The 24,061-nt window shown below is 35.7% G+C and overlaps 1 protein-coding gene across 1 annotated transcript in view; it reads right to left on the bottom strand.

Annotated features, from left to right (window-relative positions):
- LOC150108817 (uncharacterized) overlaps nt 1–24,061 on the bottom strand; it is an 83,884-nt gene that overhangs the window by 45,523 nt on the left and 14,300 nt on the right. The window lies entirely within an intron of this gene.

Here is a 24,061-nt window from a genome sequence, read left to right as displayed (position 1 = left end):
TTCATTGGATTTGCTTTGCTTGTAATTAATCATTTTTTTTTCTTATAATTAATTTTTAGGCTGCATTGTGTGAAAATTTCTTCCATCTTTGTCAGGGTAGCTTTCAGTTTGTTTTCATTATCAGTTATAACTGCTATATCATCCGCGAACCGTTGTCAGTTAACATCAATTCCATTTATCTTAATTCATGTTCCTGTTAGTTCTTTCAATTTATTTATTGCATTCTCAATGTAGAGACTAAACAGTATGGGTGAAAGAGAGCACCCGTGTCGTACACCTCTACGTATTCTTACTATTGCGGTTTTCGTTTTATTGCTGGCTGTTTCTATTAGGGCTTCTTGATGCTTGTAAAGATTAAATATGACCCTTATATCTCTCCAATCTACCTTTATTGTTTTTAGGAGGTGAAACATTTGGTTCCATTCAATGCTGTCGAAGAACTTCTCCATATCAAGAAAGACTACCAGAGTATTTTGATTCTCAAATCTTCTTTCAATGACTGTTCTTAGAGCTAGGATTGCTTCTATTGTTCCCTGCTGTTTTCGGAATCCAAACTGGTCATTGCCAACATGTTCTTCAACCTTCTTTGTTAGTCTTTTTTGTATAATTTTGAGTAGTATTTTCGAAGCATGCGATATTAAGCTTATTGTTCGATGATTTTCACACTTGTTTGCATTATTTACTTTAGGAATGGGTATGATAGAGCATTGTGTAAAATCTTTGGGTATGTTACCCGTTTCATAAATATGCTTTATGATCTAGAAAAAGTATGACTTAGTTATGTTTCCTGAGTATTTTATTAATTCTGAAGGAATGTCATAAATGCCTGGTCCCTTGTTGGTTGACAATTGATTCATTGCCCATTCAAATTCATCTTTTAATATAGATGGATAGCCTTGGCGTCTAGATCTTTTGCACTATATAGATCTTCAAAGTACGCCTTCCATCTTTCCGAAATTTCTTCCTTATCTAATAGTACATTCCCCTGTTTATTTTTGATAATTGTACTTCTTGTATTGTTTTGCTGGCTTATTCCTTTAATAATGCTGTAAGCTTTATCGATTCTCCCAGTCTTTGTTAGGTCTTTTATTTCTTTACATTTCTCTGTATGCCATTCTTCTTTTGCTTCTTTACACTTTCTATTTATCATATTTTTATATGCTTATGTTTGTCTTTGCTTTCTTCCTTTAGGGAAGTTTTGAATTTCCTTCTTTCATCTATTAGATCTAGAATGTCCTGGGTGATCCATGTTTTTTTTTTTATTTGCTTGCTCATGAATCCTATGCAGTCATTGGCAGCCTTGATGATTGTATCCTTCAAATGAGTCAATTTTTCCTCTATGTTTTTTCTTTTCCCTCTCTCTAGTTTTAATGCTTTCATCAGTTTGCTGTTTATAGTTTCTATGGTTTTCCTCTGTTTTCAGGTTATTTATGTTCCATTTGCGTCTTTTCCTTGGTTGTGACATCTTTTTAAATTTCAGATTACATTTCAATAAAACCAAATTGTGGTCACAGTCAACATCAGCTCCTGGGTAACTTTTGCATGATTTTACTTGATTTTTAAATCTATTTCTTGTCATAATATAATCTATTTGGTACCTTCCTATATCCCCTGACATTTACCAAGTATACCTTCTTATTTTTGGTACCTCATACCAGGTATTAGTAATGATCAGATTGAATTGGTGGCAGAACTCCAAAAGTCTGTCTCCTCTTTCATTTCGGCATCCAAGTCCGTACTTTCCCACCTCTCTACCATTCACCAATGACTGCATTACAATCACCCATGACAATAAGATTATCTTCCTTTTTGGTGATTTAGATTAGATTTTCAATATCTACATATACTCTCTCAACTTTATCATCATTGTGGTCGCTAGTAGACATGTAAGCTTGTATTATTATAATATTTGTTGGTTTTGCATCTAGTTTTACCATTATCAATCTGCTACTACATTTGACTGAGTTGATTACTCTTCTTCCCCATTCTTTATTGAGAACCACCGCAACTCCATTTTTTGCAGTCTCATCATTTGAATAAATGATTCTTTAATCATCACTCCAAAAGTCTCCAGTTCCAGTCCATCTCATTTCACTAATTCCGAATATGGCTATTTGTAATCTATTCATTTCTCTCTTCAAATTTTCCAATTTGTAGGAGGGTTCTCACATTCCACGTTCCAATAAATGTACAAGGATTTCGCTGGTTTACAACCTGGGAAGCCTTGCTTCTTCCCCTGCCGTGCACAACTATTGAGCTATTGTACGCTTTACTATCATTTAGAATGTCCATCCATACTGCTATCTTACTAAGGAAAAATAGAAAAAGGTGGTTTCCCCTTGTTTTCCTTGTTCAGCAATAGCTTTCTAAGAGGCTAAGTGTGCTAGCCGTTTCTCATTCTTCATAATTATCCGTCTACCACAGTATCCTTTACACCTTTGTCACTTATGGTGATCTTCCGCTGATCAGGATGAAAGTTGTTGCTGCCTCAACTTCCAGGGGGCAGTAACTTATTTAATGGTGGTTACATCTCGCCATGTCGTATCTCCTTCAGTGGAAATGTGTGGCTTTTTTTTAAAGATAACTATCTAGAGAAACCTGAATATTGTATTAAAATATTTCGAAATTTCATTTTATATATATGAAAAAGAAATATAAAATCATTGCCTGTATTGTGAGAAAAAAGGCTATTACAGTATTTCCAAATATGCAAACCTGACTTAAATCTTAACACCCTTACATCATAATCATCATTATTAGTGTTCTGTCTCTTGACAGGTCCAATGGTATAACTCAGCAGATTCTCTTCCCCCAATTTCCTCTGTCTCTTGGTTCCTCCTTCATTTCCTGATATCTTCTTGTTCCCATTATATCATCAAGCATCGTTAGTCGTCTTCTTCCTCTTGGTCGCTTTCCTTCAATTTTCCCTTCTATCATTCTTTTTAGTAGGCTGTCTCCTCTTAATGTATGTCCTATCCAGTTATGCTTTCTTCTTCTTATGGTCTTTAGTAAATTCCTTTATTCTTCAACTCTTTGTAATACTTCTTCGTTGGTGGTTTTCAGTCGACTTTATTTTCTCCATTCTTTTCCACAACCACATTTCAAATGCCTCCAACATTTTAGCTTCTTTCTTCCTAATTGTCCATGTTTCTGGCCTATATAAGGTCATACTCCAAATATAGCACTTAATAAGCCTTTTCTTTAGATTGTTATTCATTTTATTAATAAACTAATTTTTCTTGCTATAAAAGGTATATTTTCCTTTGTAAATTCTTTCTTTTATTTCCATGTCACATTTTCCATTTTATTGTATTATACTACCAAGATATTTGTATCGTCTCACTTGCGCTACACTTTCTCCATTCATCATCACCTTGATACTTCCTTGAGACTCTCATCACTTTTGTTTCTTTGTGTTAATTTTCACCATATTTCTTGCATATATTTTCACAATTTTGCATTAGGTGCTGTAGTTCATCTTCGGTATTAGCTAATATTGCTTGATCATCTGCAAATCTAATATTTTGTATTGTTCTTCCTCCAATAGCAATTCCTCTTCATAAAATGCTTATTTTATCATTTTTCCTGCAAATATATTGAAGAGCGTCGGTGACAGGTAGCATCCCTGTTTTACACCTCTGCCAATCACACATTTTTTAGTTTTTCCTACTTTTGTCTTTATTATGGCCGTCTGGTTCATATATAATTCAGCTATTAACCTTTGCTCTCTCCAATCTAAACCTATTTTGCTTAATATTTCCATCAGATTTTCCCATTTTACCATGTCAAATGCTTTTTCAAGGTCGATGAAACAAATATAAACTTCTTTATTTACTTCTATATTCCTTTCGCATATGGTCCTTATTACTCCAATTGCATCTCTGGTTCCACTATCTTTTCTAAATCCAAATTGATCATCCCCCAGAAAATAACTCCACTCTATTATACAATCTTTGATTTAATATTCTTAGCAGTACTTTGGAGGCATGTGAGAGTATGTTTATAGTTCTGTAGTCACTGTACTTAGCAGGATTGCTTTTCTTTTCAATTGGTATAAGAATAACCTCTGTGAAATCTTTAGGCCATACTCCTGTTTTGTAAATGAGGTTGCAGAGTTTCCTTGTTTTTGTTTTACCTTTGTTCTCCAGTTGTTTTAGGAATTCACTAGGTATTCCATCCACTCCTTTCATCTTTCCACTTTTTAATTCCTTAATTGCTGTTTGTACTTCTCTCTTTAGTATTTCAGGACCTCTTTCTTCTGTTGAGATTTCATTTTGCTCTTCCAATTCAATTTTTGTTGGTTTTTAATTTTTTCCGAAAAGTTCTTCGATGTATTCCTTTCATCTTTCACCCTGTATTTCAATATAATAAACCAGTTTTCCTTGCTTATCTTCTAATGGCAGATTTCGTATGCTTTTTTAATATTTGTAATTTCTTTTGCTTTTTCAAACATTTTATCATATCGCCCCCTCTTTTCCATTTCTTCAATTTCATTACATTCTGTTTTTAACCATTCCTCTCCATTCCTCTCTTGTGTTATCAGTTTCTCTTCTCAGTTAATTATTTAATACTTTGTATTTTCTTCTTCCCTCTTCAGTGTTTACATTTTTCATCTTCTTCTTTCTTCCATTTTTCTTATCATTTAATTTGTAATCCATGGCTTTTTAATTATTTTCCCTTCCACAAAACCTATCTCTTCAGCAGCTGTTTCATATATCAAGTTTTTTAATTGATTCCATTTTGCATTAACATCCATAGTTTCTTCAGATATATTCTCTTTGTTCCTTATTTTATTTTCCAGTTCTTCTCTGAATTTCCTACCTGCATCTCCTTTGAGTTTTTCTAGGTTCCATCTTTTCTTGCTTTTACCTTTGTTTATTTTCTTATATCGTATTCTTAATTCCATAACAAGCAAATTATGGTCTGAGTCAATATCAGCTCCTGGATATGTTGATATCCTTTTTACACTCTTTCTGTACCTGTTTTGTATCAACATACAGTATAATCAGTCTGGTATCTTGCGATATCATCTGGCATTTACCAAAATGATGGTTATAATTCTATAACCATCATTTTCAAAAGCACCTATATCTTCCCATTTGACTTCACTTAGACCAACCACATCCAATTTATTCCTCTCCATTTCTTTCTTCAAGTTCTGTAATTTACCAGCTCTTAACATTGTTCTTACATTCCAAGTTGCAACATGTATAGTTTCTATCTCATTCTCTCTTGGATGTCTTATTTTCTTCCCAACACCCTTACATGTATATACAGAATTCAAACAAAATACATATACAACTGTTTTCAACATCCTTTGGCCTTTTTCTATGCAAAAGAAAGCCAAATGTATTATATTCTGATGAATGCTCAGTTGGCTGCCTCGTATTGCACTGATATTTGATACGTTGTTACATAGAATCTCTTTATCTGACAATCTACTATTCAACGATTTGTTATCCATAAATGCCTCCTGAATGATAACTGGGACTTGGAATCATGGTTCCAACGCGTGCGAACACACAAATAAGAAACTAAAAAAGTTCGTATTTAAACATACGAACAAACAATAAACGGATAATTTTACTTTAGATGCAAATCTATTAAATGTTTAGCAGTGTTCAAATATTGAGTTTGGAGTTAACAACTTGATAGTAGCAACTTTAAAATAACTAAAGTAATGAATCTTTAAAGGATTATTGTAATTAAGATTAATTCGAAACTTTCACACTGCCAGTATTTGTAACTTCTTGTCTCCACATGTTCCCACAGAAGGTTCTACCAAGGAAGAAACGGAGGAATTTTTCGTTACATTAGAGAAGGCAGATGACAAGGAAAACATGGTTCTTGTTGGAAATCTAAACAGCAGAGTATAAAATGGTTACCAGTCATATAGAAATGTTTTCGGAAAATTTGCAGAAAAGAGCAAAGCTAATAATAATGATAAGTGCCAGCTGAATTTCTGTTCGGGACATGAATTAGTTATGAGTAGCATTATGTTCCAACTTGAAAATGGGCACAAATTCACATTGAGACAACATGCAAGAAACAAAGTCTTATTCACTATTATAGTTGATAGCGATGTTTTCCCACTGGTTCAGGACAGAAGAGTACATAATGCAGAGGGTTTGAAATAGGAAGTAATCATATTTAGTTTAGAGCAGGGGTTCAGGTTGGTTATTACGAGCATGGCAAACCCGACAAACCTTGTTAGACCTGATCGTACTACCTATAATATACACTTAGTATATTATATCTTTTAATTGGTCTTCTCTTCTTTCCTCTACTCTCTCTGTCTCTCTTTTACTTCTTACTACTTCCCATCCCCAGTGCTGTTAGAGCAGTTCGAGGACCATGGGGTCACTCTTTCCTCTGAAACTGTAGTTTACATTGTCTACTAAAAAGAAGGCTAGCCTAGTTGCCTTAAGGTGGCGAACCAACCACTAGGATAAATATTGGCGAGCTTATAACTTGATATAGGGAAACACATATTACTTTCATGTCCCAACAAATTTAAACCGTACGGAAAACATGGGAAAAGATCGCAAATTTGAAACTGTTAAGAAACTTTGGAAAAATAAAAACGTGTTGAAATATGTTGAACTGAACACTACAAGCATAGCACATAAAGAAGAATTAGATAAAATTTTAAATGAAGAAAATATAGAAAGTGCAGTTCTTACAGAAACAAAAAAAAAAGATACTAAGGAATAAAAGACAGATCTAATTATCATATCATATATAATAGAGTAGACAAACAAATACGTGCAAAAGCTAGCGTAATGATTGATCCGGATCAATAAATCAATTAAAGCCAAAAATAACTCATTATATATACTGGAATGAAAGAATATTAGAAGTGCGTTTAAAATTAAATAAAGCAATTTCAAAGTTATTGGAGTGTATGCCCCAGAAGAAGAAAAACATGATCACTTTTACAAATAGTTACAAGGAATACATGAAAAATTAAATAAAAGAGACAACATAATTGTAGCTGGAGATTTTAATGTCAGAATAGGTATAAAAATGAATAATAATATAGAAAAATTTGGAGAACGAACAGTAAACACAAATGGAAGACGTCTCATTGATTGTATAATATATAATAATTTAAAAATAATGAATACATTCTACAAACATAAAAATATACATAAATGTACCTGGTGTGCAAGAGGACGAAAATCAATAATAGACTACGTTATAGCAAATGAAAAATCAGCAGACCTCTTCCCAGATGTTAAAGTAAGGAGCGAGCTAGAAATAGATATTTAATCGAGGCCAAATTATTCCACCAAATTGGTTACAAAAAAAAAAAAAAGAAAACACCTAGAGAAAAAAACTAAACAAAATCTAATTACAAAGTAAGACGTGGATACCTATCGTCGTGCTAGTAACTTGACATAGGAAAACACATATTACTTTCAGGTCTAAAAGAAATCTAAACCGGACAGAAAACACGGGAAATGACTGCAAATTGGAAAAGGTTAAGTAACTTTGGGGAAAGAAAACATGGTGGAATATTCTATGGAACATGTAGCATATTTGAAGTATAATTGAAAGTATAAAACTCAAGTATAAGAAATTTATACCAATAGAGGATTAATAACTACTTAGATAAAAATACAAGAAAATGAAGACATCGAGAAAGGATTGATAATATAAAAGACATTATTACATTAGCAATGTATGAAAGTCTAGGTACACACAAAACTCATAAAAATAAAGTTGCATAATGGGAGAAAAGAAATAAAACGATAATTGAAAATAAAAAATGGCCTTTAAAAGATGGTTAAGTAGCAAAAAACAAGCAGATGAATTAAGTATAAAAGAGACGAGCAATAGCCGTCTGTTTGTATATCTGATATCTGGAATATGATATATACAAAATACGACCCAAACCGTATAAAATACTAAAGCACATAAGTTATTTCATGGATTACTTTATAGATCTTTCTTGGAGAGATAATACTAACATAAAAAAATTACACCCAAAACTTACAAAGTACTTTAACTAATATAATAACAATGAAAGAATTAAAGGAAAACCAAATTATTATAAATTTTCCTGAAAAGGATTTCATTAGAATTACTACATTTTTAAATAAAATATATACAAATCGAAAAATACCAATAGAATGGAATACAAGTATACTAATAACTATATTTAAAAAGGGGAATAACACAAACCCTGCTAATTACAGAGGTATTAGTTTATTGAATACATTTTACAAAATATATAGTGAAGTACTGTACTTAATGAAAATTTAAATTGGAATTGGGATTTATAAAAGGATTTAGAAATGGGCTCTCTACAATGGATGTGGCTTTATGTTTAAAACTATTTATAGAAAAAAGAAGAGAATTTAATTTAGACGCTCATCTTTTGTTAATAGATTATAAAAAAGCATTTGACAAAGTAAAAAAAAAGACATATGCTGTTTGATATATTACAAAGAATAAATATACCAAATATTTACTACACACACTGTTGATTATGTACAAAGTTGAAATAAAAATAAAAATAAACGAAAACAATGTCTGAAAAATAATCTATAAACAAGCAGTAAGACAGGGATGTCCTCTGTCTCCAACACTTTTCACTATTTATTAATCAATTATTAATACTTTGGACAGCTTAAACAATCCTAGTATAGAATTTTCCCGGAATAACAAAATACATTTTACAACTTGCAGATGATAAAACTAGAATAATGGCATTTTGTGGATAAACTCCAGTTAGAAGTAAAATAGTTATTAATAATAAAATAATATGAGAGATAAATACTTTTAGTTATCTTGGATGTGAAATATTACATGAAGGAGAAAATGCATGAAATTAAAAACGTCTAAATTTTTGAGATTATAGGCCTGATAAATAAAATACTCAATCCAAATACTGCAGGAAAAAAAACGTTTGATAATATGCAATTTTTTAGAAGTGCTACATTATTATATGGCACCAAAATTTTGGCAATAACAAACAAAATAAAGAAAGAATTAAAAACAAGTCAAATGAGATTCATGAAAAGAACTGCAAAATACACATTACACAAAAAAGGAACGACGACATTTTAAAAGAACTAAAAATAAAACCAATAGAAGAAAAAAAATAAACAATTACAAACAAAATTGGATAGAGCATGTAATCTGAATGACCAACACCCGATGTCCTAAACAAATAAAATATAAAACAAAAAATATAAAATATTAAAATATAAAATATTTTTTGGTTTATATTTTGGTTTACAAAATAGTTCACGGACAATTCATCACAAGGAAAATTCATTACAGAAAAATTCATCGCGATCGTTTAAAAAGTTATTCGCTAGAAAATTGAAATGATATTGTATTGATAACGATATATTAAAAGTAAATGCAGTAGAAGAAAAATTTGACAAAATATAATTTTATTATGTATCTATGTATTAGTACGCGCGGATAGCCGAGTGGCTGGTTGCTTCACACCATATGCCTGGGAAAGGAGTGTCCTGGATTCGATTCCCGTCGCTGACATGAGGAGTGTCAGATCTTTCTCAGACATAGATAAGTTAGTTGAACTTGGGCGAGGATTGCAGGATTTTTCTCCCCAGTTTATATGGGGTTTCTCCTCCAGCAAGCAAACAGCAAACCGACTGAGAAGATAACGATTCTACAGACATAGGATACACTGAGAGGCATAGACCGCCTTATCCTCGTATGACGGTTGCGGTTATAATTTTGTAAATATTAATATTCCATCAACAGAATCTGTAGTATCAAAGTAAGAACGAATATTTATACCATTTTAAGACGAAACAGAAAGTAGAAATTCACCAATCAATAAATTATTACTTTCACTGTATAAGAACAAAAAATATTATGAAAGTTTAAATAAATAATACATAGATCTATCCCTCTTTTACCTTTACGGTGTCGAGGGTTTCTATTCCTTATTACTGCAATCGTTATACGAGGATAAAGTGGTTGGCCTATGCCTCCCAGTATATCCTATGTCTAGCGTTACGTTCTCAAGGCCTGTTTGCCTGCTTGCGGGAGGAAAAATCCCAGATAAACTGGGGAGAAAAACCCTGCAGTCGTCGTCCAAGGCCGGGTAACTAGGCTATGTCTGAGATAGATCCTAAGCTTCTCATCTCAGCGACGGAAATCAAACCCAGGACACTCCTTTCCCAGGCATATGGTTGTGAAGCAACCAGCTACTCAGCTAACCGCACGGTCTAATACATAGATATATATTAAAATTATATTTTGTGAAATTTATCGTGCACTGCATTTACTTTTAATATATCGGTATCAATGCAATATCATTTCACTTTTCTAGCGAATTTTTTCAGCGATCAATAGTTCCTGCGATGAATTACCTCGGCGATGAATTGTCTCGGCGACGAATTGTCCCCCCCCCCCCCCCGATGAATCGTCCCAGCGATGAATTGACCCGAGATGAATTGTCGGCGATGAATTGTCCGGCCACGATATCCATAATTAGCGTTATGATGATGATAAAATTGAATTTCATATTGAAAAGAAGAGTGTGCAGGAAAGTTTTAAAATGATCAAAGTAAAGCAGCTTTCAAATACACCAACATTATTCAAGAAAATATGAAAAATTTGAACACAAAAACCAAATCTTCGAGATTCAGTTGCAAACCATGAAGAAAATATTGATCATTGATCGCTTTAGCCAGAGAATGATGTGGTGAGGATTTCTGTAAGGATAGAAAAATTACAGCTCCGTGGTGTACTCAGAAATTTAAAGAGGCAGTGAAAGAAAAGAAGAAAGGATTTCGGAAGTTCTTGGCAAGTAAGTCGGCTTGTGACTTAGAGAATACGGAGAAAAATGTAATAAAGCTAAGCACTGTGTAAAACTAATAAAACGAGAGTCATGGCAAGACTTTGGTAAGAAAATGAAAATAAATATAGGAAGGTGGCAAAATATTATGAAGGCTATTTAAAAAGCTTAGAAATGGAAGAAAAAGTACTAAAAGGAATCGAATATGATAAAGGTGACATGAAAACCGAAGACAAAGATATTTTAGATATTTAAGACAAAGATATTCTATATGTATGGAGTAATTACTTTCAAAGATTTTTAATTGAAAAGCAGTATCATCACGGTCTCAGAAACCACTCACAGGAATGCAGTCATAAACACATATCATACTTGAACTAGAAAAAGCCATGAAAAACTTTGAATGTGAAAAGGCATCTGGTGTAGGTGAATTTCGACCAGTAATATGAAAAGGCAACATCCTAAATGCTAAATTTAGAGGTATAAAAGTTTCACAATGATTGCACTGCATAATTAAGAAGTTCACTGGACCAAATTCCGGATGAGTGGAGTAGAGTGCTTATATTATCCATCTATGAAAGGGAAATAAACCTGAATGAAAGAATTACACAGGAATTTTCCTACTGAGTGTTCCTGGTAAGATTTATGCGAGTGTACTTGAAAGTGTATAAATAAGGAAGCTTGGTGAAGAACAAGCTGGATTCAGGGCAAATAGAAGTGATCAGGATCAGATATTATCTGTAAGACAAATAGTTGAGAAGTCATTGGAATATAACAATGGGTTGCATTTAAGTGATTTTCCTCCTTGACTACTTGTATAATATCTATAACACTTTTTTTTAAATGTTAGTCAAGTGGGTTTTAATTTATCGTCCTACATGTTTTACCGATTTTTGCTATCGGCATCTTCAGGGAATACAATTGGTAAGTATGAAGTAAATATGAAGGTAACAGATTAGGTTTTAACTGACAGTTCCAATTCGTACAAAATTAGTATTGTGCGAGACAATGCGCGTGTCCCGGGAACATGATTTATTTGTTACGAGACATAATGTAATTGGCGTGAAAGTTCATTTATTTGATGTTTAGTGATCTGATTAAAGCTTGCCAAATTTCCGGTAGAATTAGATCTTGATTCTTATTTAGGTTTCCTGTTGAACGGGCGACCGTAGCAGCCTCCTTGACGGTTCTGGAATGGTACTTCTCTTCTATATAGGGCACATGACTCTTATCCCACTCAATGAGATGATTGTAGAGGCAAAGTGGCAAGAAAGGCCTGAAATATTTTGTCTGTTGTTTCTGACATATCCTATGTGTTCTTTCTGTCTCGTTTTGAAGCTTCTAGAGGTCTGACCAACGCAACTAACACTACAGGAGCAAGGTATATTAAATACTCCAGAGTACTTGTAGAATGGATGAGGGTCTTTCGGTGATCCTAAAAATTTCCAAATAGTATTTGACTGGCTTGAACGCTACTCTAATATTGTGTGGTTTTAGAAGGATAGCCAGATTTTTGGAAATATTGTTGACAAATGGAATAGTTATAATACTGATGTATTGGGTGTCATCACGTTGTCTTTGTGGTATCCGAAAAGAGGATATTGTTTCAGAGTCTTTTAGGATAACCATTTAAGGATAGCTCTCTGGATAGTGTAGTTAATTCTTTTTGTAAGTCATCTTGGTCTGTTGTGTAATGTATAGCTCTTTTCTTAAGCATATGGTTTGCATTTAAGTTTTATTGCTCTGGAAAAGGCATATGACAAGGTAGCAAGAGAAAAGCTCTTCAAAACGTCAAAGTTATATGGTGTAAATGGTCATTATATCAAGCAATACATACTCTCTATTTAAGCTGTAAGTCAGCAGTTAGGCTTGAAGGAGGATGGTTTGAGGTAAAATCAGGTATGCCACAATGGCACACATTATTTCCACGGTTATTCATTATCTATACGGATCATATTATGAAGGAAAGTGGAATTAATCTGTTATTAAAATTGATGATAATCTTAACTTTTTACTTTATGCAGATAATGTTATATTTCCTAATAAATCCCATACAAGTCTGCAAGATTTCCTGGCTGCATTGAATAACTGTTGTAATTGGTTTGCTGTGAAAATCAAAGCAGTTTGGTATGACTACAGCGAAGATTTAATTAGGTTAATTCCACTTTCCTTCATAATAAATAATTTAATTACTTTTTGATCCCCTTAGCAAAAAGTAATTAAGTTCCTCCCCCTCGAATCGGTCTGAACTGGATTCTGACCAGTCGACCTGGTTTCGTTTTGAGGTCAACGTGTGACGTCATGTACATCTGATGACTGTTTTCGTATCGGTTGGATCGGTTTTGTTTCCAGATCGTATGTAATTAGCTAGCGTGTTTGTACCTCAGCCAATGGGGAGAAAGCATGTCATGTCTTCGTTTCCAATAGTTTCGATGTCATCTACTTTGTTGTTTCGAGGCTTGGCTTGTTTTCGACCCAAGTCGGGGTCACATGTTTTCCCCACTTCAAAGCTTTTAATCGTTTTGAGGTCACCAGAGTTTGCGTTTATATCACGTGATAGCATCGTTTTCTAGCGTAGTTTTAATCGATGCTCCCTCCTTATTAAAAAGTATTTACCCACCTCCTACTTTGTCAGTCTCTGTTTTGTCTCGTGGTTGGATATAGTTAGGTCACACGTATTTCTTTCCAATAGGGAGAATCACGTGACTGTGTTTTTTTTAAATAGATAACAAGCTCTGCCTAGTTCTTGAATTGTTTCTTGAAATCATCCAAGTATGTCTAAGGCTAGTGCAAAGTACTTTCTTATTAATGGAGTATATTTGCATTTATCTATGTCAGGGTTAGATCTTGATATATGTCTTGAATCTCAATCAGCTACAATAGTTTTTGGCGGTTTTGATCTATGGGATGTGCTGAGATTCCAGCTTCCACAAATCAAACGATGCCTGCAGAAAAATGGGGTAGGGGAATTGTCTCTTCCCTCCTGCACTCTGAGAGTGGAAGGAGGTCTTGTTCGTTTTTTTTAGTGGCAATAGAGTGATTCAGATGTAATATTAACGTTGATTGATCGTGTGCAAGTAGTATTTCCCAATATCTTGATGTTTTGAAAGCAAATGCTAACGTGTTTCGTCTTATGGTCGAGGTTCTTGCATACAATTTTAAGGATGTTTCTATAAATATGGGTTTGGAATCTTCTTCTCTGACGGATGGACAGTTCTTGGAAGTGTTATCCTCATTTATGAAACGCCGTTCTCCGCTTTCGATGATGGAAGAAAGTGAACGGTTGTGTAGTAAAGAAGGTATTGAATGTACTTTACAGATGTATAGGGTCTTTCATGTAATGATTTCTGAACACAGCTATTTGCGTTCATTATTGTCTTCCATATAAATATTTGCTTAACAAAAATATATTTAACCTGAACCAGTTCTTGTCTATGTTTATTTTATGTTAAGATGTCTAGAAGGGTGATTTAAGTAAAATATATTACGATTTGACAAATCCCGGAGGGTTTGGAAGCATATCATCTGTACAAAGAACGTCTGGACATAATATAAGATGTTAAATGATGGTTACAAGAGCAACCTACCTACACATTACATAAACCAGTGAAACGTAGATTTAGAGGATCGAAAACAAAAGTAGCTGGAATTGTTCACCAGTATCAATGTGATTGGATGGATTTAAGTGCTATTTCTAGATTTAATAATGGTTTAAATATTATTAACAATGATTGGTGTATTTTCTCGTAAAGCTTGGCTTCATCCTCTCAAAACCAAAGGAAATTTAGAAGTATCCAGAGCTATGCAGAAGATCCTAAACAGATACAGGTTGACAGAGGAATAGAATTTGGAATAAACATGTGCGTGCTTTAGTTGAAAAACGAGGGATACATTCAGTGGTGTAGCTAGAGCTTTTGCCGACCGGGGCGGGCCCTGAGTTTGCCGCCCCTCTCAATACACACCAAAAATATTACAAAAAGTCGAAACGACGTAGGGGAAATAAATTAAAACATTATGTTTATTTTTAAAGTAAAACTTTAATTTCAACATTCTAAAATGTTATTTTTCTTGCTGTTCTGTTAGCAAAATCGTCGATGACATAGGCTAATTCTATTTCATAGTGATGTAGGTAATTAATTCTTAATCAATTTTATTTAGAAAAATTCCTCTCACAACTAGCAACACTTACAACAATTGTGAGGAAAATCGCAGTAGTATTGCAATCTTTGGAAATGAGTTCTCGAGATTATATTTATAATTAACTGCAAAAATTCAAAAAGGTTTAAAGTCGCTCCCTCCCTCCCCCTTCTCTAGCTACTCCTCTGGATACATTTTTTATTTTCAAAAGCATGGATAGTAGATCGATTTCACCGTACTTTATGAGGTCGCATGTGGCGTCATTTCGCTTATAAAAACATATACACTTATGTTGATGTGTGACCTGAACTTTTAAGAGAGTATAATTTATCTAAACATAGATCTATCAGGATGGCTCCTAAAGAAGTGAATCACGGGAACGAGAGTAAAGTATATGAACGGTTATATGGTCAGAATGAAGAACTGAACCCTGTACTGTTCAAGAAAGGAGACGTTGTGCGTATATCGAGAAAAAGCATCTTTTTGACAAAGAATCCACACCTTCGTGGACCGAGGAAATCTTTATCATCAAGACCGTTCTTTTTATCAATCCTGTCACCTATTGACTCGATAACACAAGCGGAAAAGAATTTTCTGGTCGTTTTTATGCCGATGAAATGCAACAGGTAGCCAGACCTGAATTTTACATTGTTGACAAAGTTTTAAAACGAAGAGTTAGAAGTGGTATTCCAGAGTTGTTAGTGAAATAGCAATCTTATCCAGACCCGAGTTGGGTTCGTGCAAGCGAAGTATTCCGTTTATAAGAGCGCTGTGGGGTATTATTATGATTCTTTATGTTTTGTCTCATGTAAAACGACCTTGAGACAAAACATTCTCATGTTTTGTCTCAAGGTCGTTCGTTCTGAGAGTGATAACTGTATAACCCTAGAGGCAGTTTGGAATATCGACTTGTAGCATATCTGACTCCAGATCCGAAGTACTTGGAAAAACAGGGGTACATGACTCCGGGGACTTCATCAATACCAACAGAGATACCTAACTAGACCACACAAGTGACGGTTTTAGAAACATGACCTGGAAATACAGAATTTGTGAATGAAGCCCTATCGGATGTTGTATACCATGCTGTTTATCCTCATTTTAAGTAACACACAGAGCATTCATTGTTAGGGATGTGATTGATAGAGATGTGATTGTTCAGTTAGCACTTGCCCTATCACGTGTAAATCTTGTAGATATGTTGGAAGCTTGGAGCAGCCGTGTCGAACCGTTTTTAACAGAGAGTGAAAAGGCTTCGTGCTTCACTCTACAGTTTGTCGAAACGTGGCTAACAGACTTCAAGAATATTCATGTGTTGAAAAAGGTTTTGATATCAGAGTATTCCACTGTAGGTAATGGAGTATTTACTCTTGCCTAGTACAGCTTCTATAGATATATTCCCAGAGAACAAAATAGAAATTATTCTGTAAGATAACCACATGCTGTTGATCTCGGCCCGGGTGAATACATGATGGGTTTAGCTGAAATTCAAATCCCTGCTGTTTTCGATAATATAGATGAGTCTGTCAACAACAAGTCTGTCAAACTTGAAATTGCATATGAAACTAAGGGTGAATACCAGATTATAGGCTGTTCAATTGATATGTATCCTACAGTGGGGAATGCAGAACAGCTGCCAAGACAGCTGAACAACGTTGTTCCTGATGATAATGAACACTATGTGATGTTTACTGTGGATGGTAAAAAAAGAAAGGGAACATAGAATGTTGTAATACATACCCGACATGATTATCAGATCAAACTTTCCTCGGATCTAGCTCAATTGTTGGGAGGTCATACAATCCCTTCTGGAGAGGCTTACACCCGTTGGAAAGGACCAGAAACAATCGCGATGCATAGTGCTATAAATGAACTTAAAAGTGACTACAATATGCCTATTCAGATACATAAAGTAACGAGAATTGGAAAAATTGAAACAAAAAAGGTTTCTATTACGGCCGGATATTATTTTACCCTCCTCGATTTGTTGAATACTTTAGAAAAGCTCACTTTTCTTTAGAAAAGTGAGCTTTTCTTTATCAAGTAATTTTATTACTTGAAAAATTACTTAAAAAATAACCATTTATTACTTAAAAAATAACAATTTATAAAATTACTTGAAAAGTAATTTTATAAGCTTGGTTATTTAACTCCTAAACCCAAGTATGCAAACAATTAAGTTTGCACCTGAAACATAGTTCAAGTCTAAAGATGGTACAACACCAGGCCAACATTGTAAAGGTGGGTGAAGCTCTGATCATTATTCTTAGTATTTTCCTTTAATGTAAAGCACATCTCACTAAAAGATGTATAATGCAATACATTATGGGTGAGGTCACTACCCAGACCGGTTTCAACCTTTTTTGAATGTAAAAGTGAAACGGGCTCTAAAAATAAGACGATCCCGAAAGATTGCCCAACTCTGCGTTGTTACACTCAATGACAGGCTCACCCCGTCACCGAGAAGAACTTCTCAGTATTGGCTCTACTTAATGGCAGTCTCACCCCACCACCAAACAGAACCATAATCTCAACGGTGGACCCCAGGCAAAAATCTATCCCCAAGCAGAGCTTCATGGAGACCCTCCCAGTTTCAACCTTTTTTTTTGAGGTCTCCTCATTGAGTAGCTAGACCCTAAATATATATATATATATATATATACCATACCAAGATTGAAAATTGACATTTATGTCTTTAGGGGTGAAGCAAGATGCTTTTCATATTCCCCGCTATGTGTTGTGGTTACAGTGAAGGTAAAATTTATGAGCAGATTGCTCGCCCTGAATGGACATGGCGATTATGCATCACTACAGGAGGCTAATATAGATTTTGGTCTTCTATATTTGAATATGTCCGTTGGATCATATGCTGCAGCTTGCTGAACCAAATCTTTGGGATGTGTGGACGTCTTTAGGAAAAACTTGGTTGCTAAGGATTGTAGAAAAGAGAAAATATAGGGAATATTTGTGTCTCTGTGGAGTTGATTGTTTCTAACATAACACTTCAGAATGATTCTCAAGCACTTGTTCTGCACTCGCTGTATTTTGATAATGTTAGCATTAGAGGTGTGGCTCCAGGCCGGAGACGTATAGGTGATTATGGGACGAATTGTCATCTGATATAGTTGCAATTTGATTCTGTTGCTGAGCTTGCTATTTCTATTAATTAGCGGTTAGATCTGAGGTATGGCTTTAGATGCCTTTGTGCACGCAGACTTAATGTGCTGATTGAAAGATAGTTTTTTGTCGAGAATTACACCCAGGTAATTTGTTTCTGTCTGCCAGTGAATTTTAGTATTGAATAGTAACACATCTCCTACAGGAGACATTGGCCTTTTTGAGAAAAGAACGGCTGAGCTTTTCTGGGGGTTGACTTCCAATCTCCACTTAGAGAACCAACCCTCCAGCTTTAGAATGTTTTCTTGAAGCTGTCTGGTAATGAAATGGGGTCTGAGAGATCTGGTTAATATTGCCGTATCGTCCGCATACAAGGTCAAAATTGAAGTCATCGGATTGTGCGGGATGTCTGACATTTATATAGAGAACAGCAATGGAGCCAGTAGAGATCCCTGCGGCACTCCAGCAAAGATGTGGCGCTGGGAGGATGTAGAACCGTTGATTTTTACTTGCATTGATCTATTCTGAAGATATGAATGGATTAAATGAACCATTTTTAATGAGGTACCGGCTGAGATAAGTTTGTGCAGGAGTCCAAAATGCCAGATTTTGTCAAATACTTTGGATAAGTCTAGGAAAACAGCGCCTGTGCACTGGTGCCAGTTGTAGCTGGTGGTGATGTATTCGACAATTTTGTGGAATTGCTGGGTAGAACTATGGTGTTGCCTAAAACCAAATTGTTCTTTAGGGAGGATGTTTAGGTCATTTACTGAGGCTTGGAGTCGTGAGAGGATGACCTTCTCTGCAACCTTACTCAGATTTGAGATGAGACTGATTGGACGATAATTTTGCGGTAGGTGTGGGTCTTTGCCTGGCTTATGTATAGGAATTACGTCAGCCAGTTTCCAGGTGGAAGGAAAATAGTGAAATCTTAAAATTGCATTTATTATACTGGTCAGGTGCACTACTGCTTTTCGGGGCAGAAGTTTAATCACCCAATTAATAATGCCGTCTGGCCCAGGAGCTTTTTTGTTCTTTAATTTTTTAATAATGTCATATATCTCAGCAGGTGATGTTGGTGCAATATGGTCAGTGCTGGTGATAGGAAGTTTGAGTGAGTGTCTGACCTTGCTGTGAAACTAATATATGTGGTCAAAGTCAAGGTTTCCATACGAAGGCCTGCATTGCTCCTCTAAGTTGTATGCTATAACTTCTGCTTTGTCTACATCTGTTTGAACAAGGCCCTGGTCAGAGAATACTGGGGGAAGGGATCTGCCTTTGTTTTTGATATTTTTCAGTAGTCCCCAGATGGAGTGATCAGTAGGTGAAATGGAGGATAACTTTTCATCCCATACTTGGTCTCTATGAGCTTTAAGTGCATCTCTTACTGCCCCATTTAATCTGTTTAGATTTATTTTATCTTGTGGTAAACATGTGTTAGGGAATCTTTTCCTAGCTCTGTTTTTGTCTCTGATCAAGTTCACGATGTCTTCAGGCAAACGATCTGGCTTGCGGGCAGATTTGTAGGAGGAAGTTACCTTTATAGAAGAATAATTTATTGTGTGAGATTTGTAACTGCAGTTTCTACTTCTTTTGTGCGTATGTGAGGAATAGGTCCAATATAATCCTTGAGTGCTGCTGACAGTCTTTCCCATTCAATGTAGGAGTGAGAAGGAGGACACAGGTATTCTTGATTTCCCAGCTGTAGTAGAATTGGATTGTGATCGGATGATCGTTCATCCATAGATATGATGCTGTATTGAAGTTTAATATCCTGCAGGATAGCTATATCCAGGACGTCAGCAGTGCCGAACGTACTGAGATGAGTTGGTTCGGTGGGGCCTGCCACAACAGCGTTGCTTGATCCTAAGTAATTGGAAAGGATGCAACCATTCTTGTTTGTGGTTGTACAATTCGACGCAAGATGCTTGGAATTCAGATTCCCGGCAATAATGGTGGATTCTCTGATGAATAAGATGGCATTTAGATCAGAGTGAAGTAGAGATTTTTCGGGAGGGTTGTAAGCTGAGTAGATTTTCAGTTTGCCAGTGGAGCTGGTGACTACTTCCACTCCTGTGATCTCGAGGTTAGTGGTTGGAGGATTGCTCACAGAGTGGTGCTTAATGTAGTTTTTAATGAAGATGACAGTGCCGCCGCCTCTGTAGAGTAGTCTGTCATTTTTGTATAGGTGATAGCCCCTTATTGTAGGATTGTGTGAGGGTCTTAAATGAGTTTCACTGATTAAAATAACATCTGGTTGATACCTATATGTGAAGTCTCGGAGTTCCAGAATTTTGTTTTTGAGGCCATTTTCGTTCAAGTAACTATCTGAAGAGATGCTGGAATGAGTTTGTTACTGTTCATTTATGAGAGCTGTGAGGATGATCTGCGTTTCACGAAGAAATCTGTGAAGGTTTCAGTAGAGTTTGGTAGGCTGAAAATTTGTAGCATGTTTTCTAGTGAGGCTGTAATAATAGCTGTTAGGTTTTTAGGTGCTGTTGGTTGATTTTGTTCTGGAATTGGTCTAATTGTACGGGTCACATCGGCAGAACTTCTCGTTTGCTTTTGGGTGTCTCTATTATTGGAGGTCTCCGACTGTGGCCGCTGAGTCTCCGGTTTTGATGTTCGGGCCTCTAGTGTTCTTGTACTGTAGGAGGAGGGCTGATTGATTGCCTCCATCCGTCTGTTCTTTTGGTGTTGAGTACATCCTTTGTAGTTCGCAGGATGAGGGCCACTGCAGTTGGCACATTTGGCTGAGGTGGTCCTCGGCTTTGTGCAGGTATTGGTTGGGTGGCTGTCTCCACATTTTAAACATGTATATTCCGCTCTGCATAGATTCTGGGCATGGCCAAACTTCTGGCACCTGTGGCACTGCCCAGAAGATGATCTTTTACGGAGTGTTCTGGTGTGACCATGAGACCACAGACTGTTTTTAAGTTGTAGATATCCTTGTATATTTTATGAATCTCAACAAGGACTAATGGCATGGGACTCTAGTCTGCTTTGTACATTCTGCTGACCTTGACTGGAGGCAGATCCTGAGAATTTAGGTCAGCAGCTATTTCTGCTGTGTTAATGTCTTCACAGACACCACGAAGGACTACTTTTAAGTTTTTTTCGGAGCTGAGCGCAAAGGTATGATACTAGATGCCCCTGTCGTCTAGTTCTTTGGTCAACCCTCTATAGTCTGTCACTGTTGCTGACTGGATCTTTATGCCTTTATCCATGTTTTTGGCCTTAATGAAGCCAATATGCAAATTGGACATTGTGGATCTTAAAGCTGCCCACTTATGCTTTTCTCTAAGGATGATCGGAGGCACCTTTTCTTTGGGAGAAATAGCGGCGTGTTCGAACCCTGAGAATACTGTTCCATTTCAGTATTGTCACTGTGCGGTTCATCTGTTGTTCTTCGCTTTTTGCGTGCGCGCACTTCTACAAAGTCTGAAGGGGGTAGAAGGCACCGATTCTAAATGATCTTCAGCGACAACGTCTAAGACACATTAGGGGGAAACGTGTCATACAATTTCACTTTTCCCGGCCAATTATCACTCAGCAGCTTTCCTAGTCTGAGGAATTCCATGTATACTTCCTCGAATTTGGTCTCATTCAGAAATTTGTCCATTTCAATAATTTAAAATGTGTTAAGACACAGATGGAGAAAGAGTAGAGATTTCTCAGGTGTCTCAATCAGGTAAAGATAATCCTGTGGACTTTTGAGAGTCCACTAGCAAATCCCGTAGACACTCTTAGGTGTCTACCAGCAATAAAATGCCACTATAAGAAACAAAGAAAGGCGATACTAGCGGCTGTAGGCCTAGCGTATCGCCCTTATAATTACAAATGACTTACCTGGATAAAGCACTATTGAAAATAAAGTGACTGTTTATGGTAGCAAGCAATTAACTACTATTACTAATGAATAATCATAAATATAAATCGCTAAAAACATATCAATCAAATTCACAATTCATCATCAATAATACACGACACGAAACACTAACACACGAGCCGCCATCTTTTTCAGATCAACTGCTCCCATACCAAGGTTCTTAAAATAACTGGGAGATGGACTCCTTGACTCTTTATCCCGTCATCTGAATGAAGAAAATCTGTGTCGATGGAATGTTATTGAGCTAAAAAGCTCTAGTCATGGCTGGGTAACGGCAATAGCCGAGCTTCAGTTAAAACTTCATTGGCTACAGCATTGCCACACGCAAATATACACATCCCCATACCAAGGTTTTAGTAATACAGAGCCTTATTAACTTCACCTATAGAAGTTGCTGCAAGGTGTTTTTATTTTTATAAGAATCTCTGGAGGAGATATAGATGTAATTAATTTTTTAACTTGGGGATACTATATATTAGGGTTACCAAGTAATTTAATAAGCTTGGTTATTTAACTCCTAATCCCAAGTATGCAAACAATTAAGTTTGCGCCTGAAACATAGTTCAAGTCTAAAGATGGTACAACGCCAGGGCAACTCATTGTAAAGGTGGATAAATCTCAGATCACTATTCTTAGTATTTTCCGATAATGTAAAGCGCATCTCACTAAAAGATGTATACTTGGTAACTCTAATATATCGCCAAGTTAAAAGATTAATGACATCTATATCTCCTCCAGAGAATCTTATTAAAAATAAAAACACCTTGCAGCAACTTCTATATGTAAAGTTGGTAAGGCTCTGTATTACTAAACCCTTAGTATTTAAGTTCTAGCTACTCACTGAGGAGACCTCAAAAAAAAAGGTTGAAACCGGTGGGGTCTCCATGAGGCCTGCTTGGGGATAGGTATTTGGCTGTCTCTGAGTGGGGCCACCGTTGAGATTATGACTCTGCTTGGTGGTGGGTGAGCTTGCCACAGGGTAGAGTCAATACTGAGTTCTTCTCAGTGACGGGGTGAGCCTGTCATTGAGTGGAACAACGCAGAGTTGGGCGATCTTTCGGGATCGTCTTATTTTTAGAGCCAGTTTCACTTTTACATTCAAAAAAGGTTGAAACCGGTCTGGGTAGTGACCCCACCCATAATGTATTGCATTATACATCTTTTAGTGAGATGTGCTTTACATCAAGGGAAAATACTAAGAAGAGTGATCAGAGCTTTACCCACCTTTACAATGAGTTGCCCTGGTGTTGTACCATCTTTAGACTTGAACTATGTTTCAGGCGCAAACTTAATTGTTTGCATACTTGGGTTTAGGAGTTAAATAACGAAGCTTATAAAATTACTTGGTAACCCTAATATACAGTATCCCCAAGTTAAAAGATTAAGTACACACACACACACACACACACACACACACACGCACACACACACACATATATATATATATTATAGGTACATAGTTTGTTTTTGTGTAGCATCCATTTCTTGTTTTTAATAAAAAGGAAATCTTTAACCACAGATTATAGCTGTTCGTATTCAGGTGGTAAATGTTTTCTTTCATTTTTACCTGTTTTTTTCAAAACTCCCAAAAATGTTCAGGCATATTCACATCAAGTAGAAGCATATTGCTCACTCAAATAGAACCAGCAGAAGTCGAGTTGACACCTTTCACTTTTAAATAAGATAATAATAAACGCGCTCTTTCATGCAAATTTGATGGAAATCCCAGTAAAATAGCATCGTCGTTTGGTTTTTGAAAACTGACAACAGCGACTGGATTAATAGCTGATTTTTTTCTTCAGGAGTTTTCATTTTTTTGTGGAGCACTGTTTTAATTATGGAATTCATCAGCGACTTATTAAATTTCTGAACAGCTGTGCTAAAAGAGGAATGACAGCTGCCAGAAATCTTCCACCTTTTTTTTTTTTTTTGCAAAACTTCCTTTTTTTGAGACGAGAGAGACACGTTTATTCGCGAGATTACAAATCTGAGTCTTAAAATTTGAAAGCGTGTGCTTCTGATGATGGGAAACGGGTAAGGTACCTTTCAGCAAATTTAAACATACTTCACAAATACTGTAGATTTCTTCTCTGCCAGCACCTGAAATTAATGCTTTGTGTTGTTTATCAGAA

This window comes from Typopeltis vanoorti, chromosome 2 (assembly GCF_054136105.1).
Source record: "Typopeltis vanoorti isolate ZY-2024b chromosome 2, IOZ_Tvanoo_1.0, whole genome shotgun sequence".
Lineage (NCBI taxonomy): Eukaryota > Metazoa > Arthropoda > Arachnida > Uropygi > Thelyphonidae > Typopeltis > Typopeltis vanoorti.
This window is presented reverse-complemented; position numbering and strand designations above follow the sequence as displayed.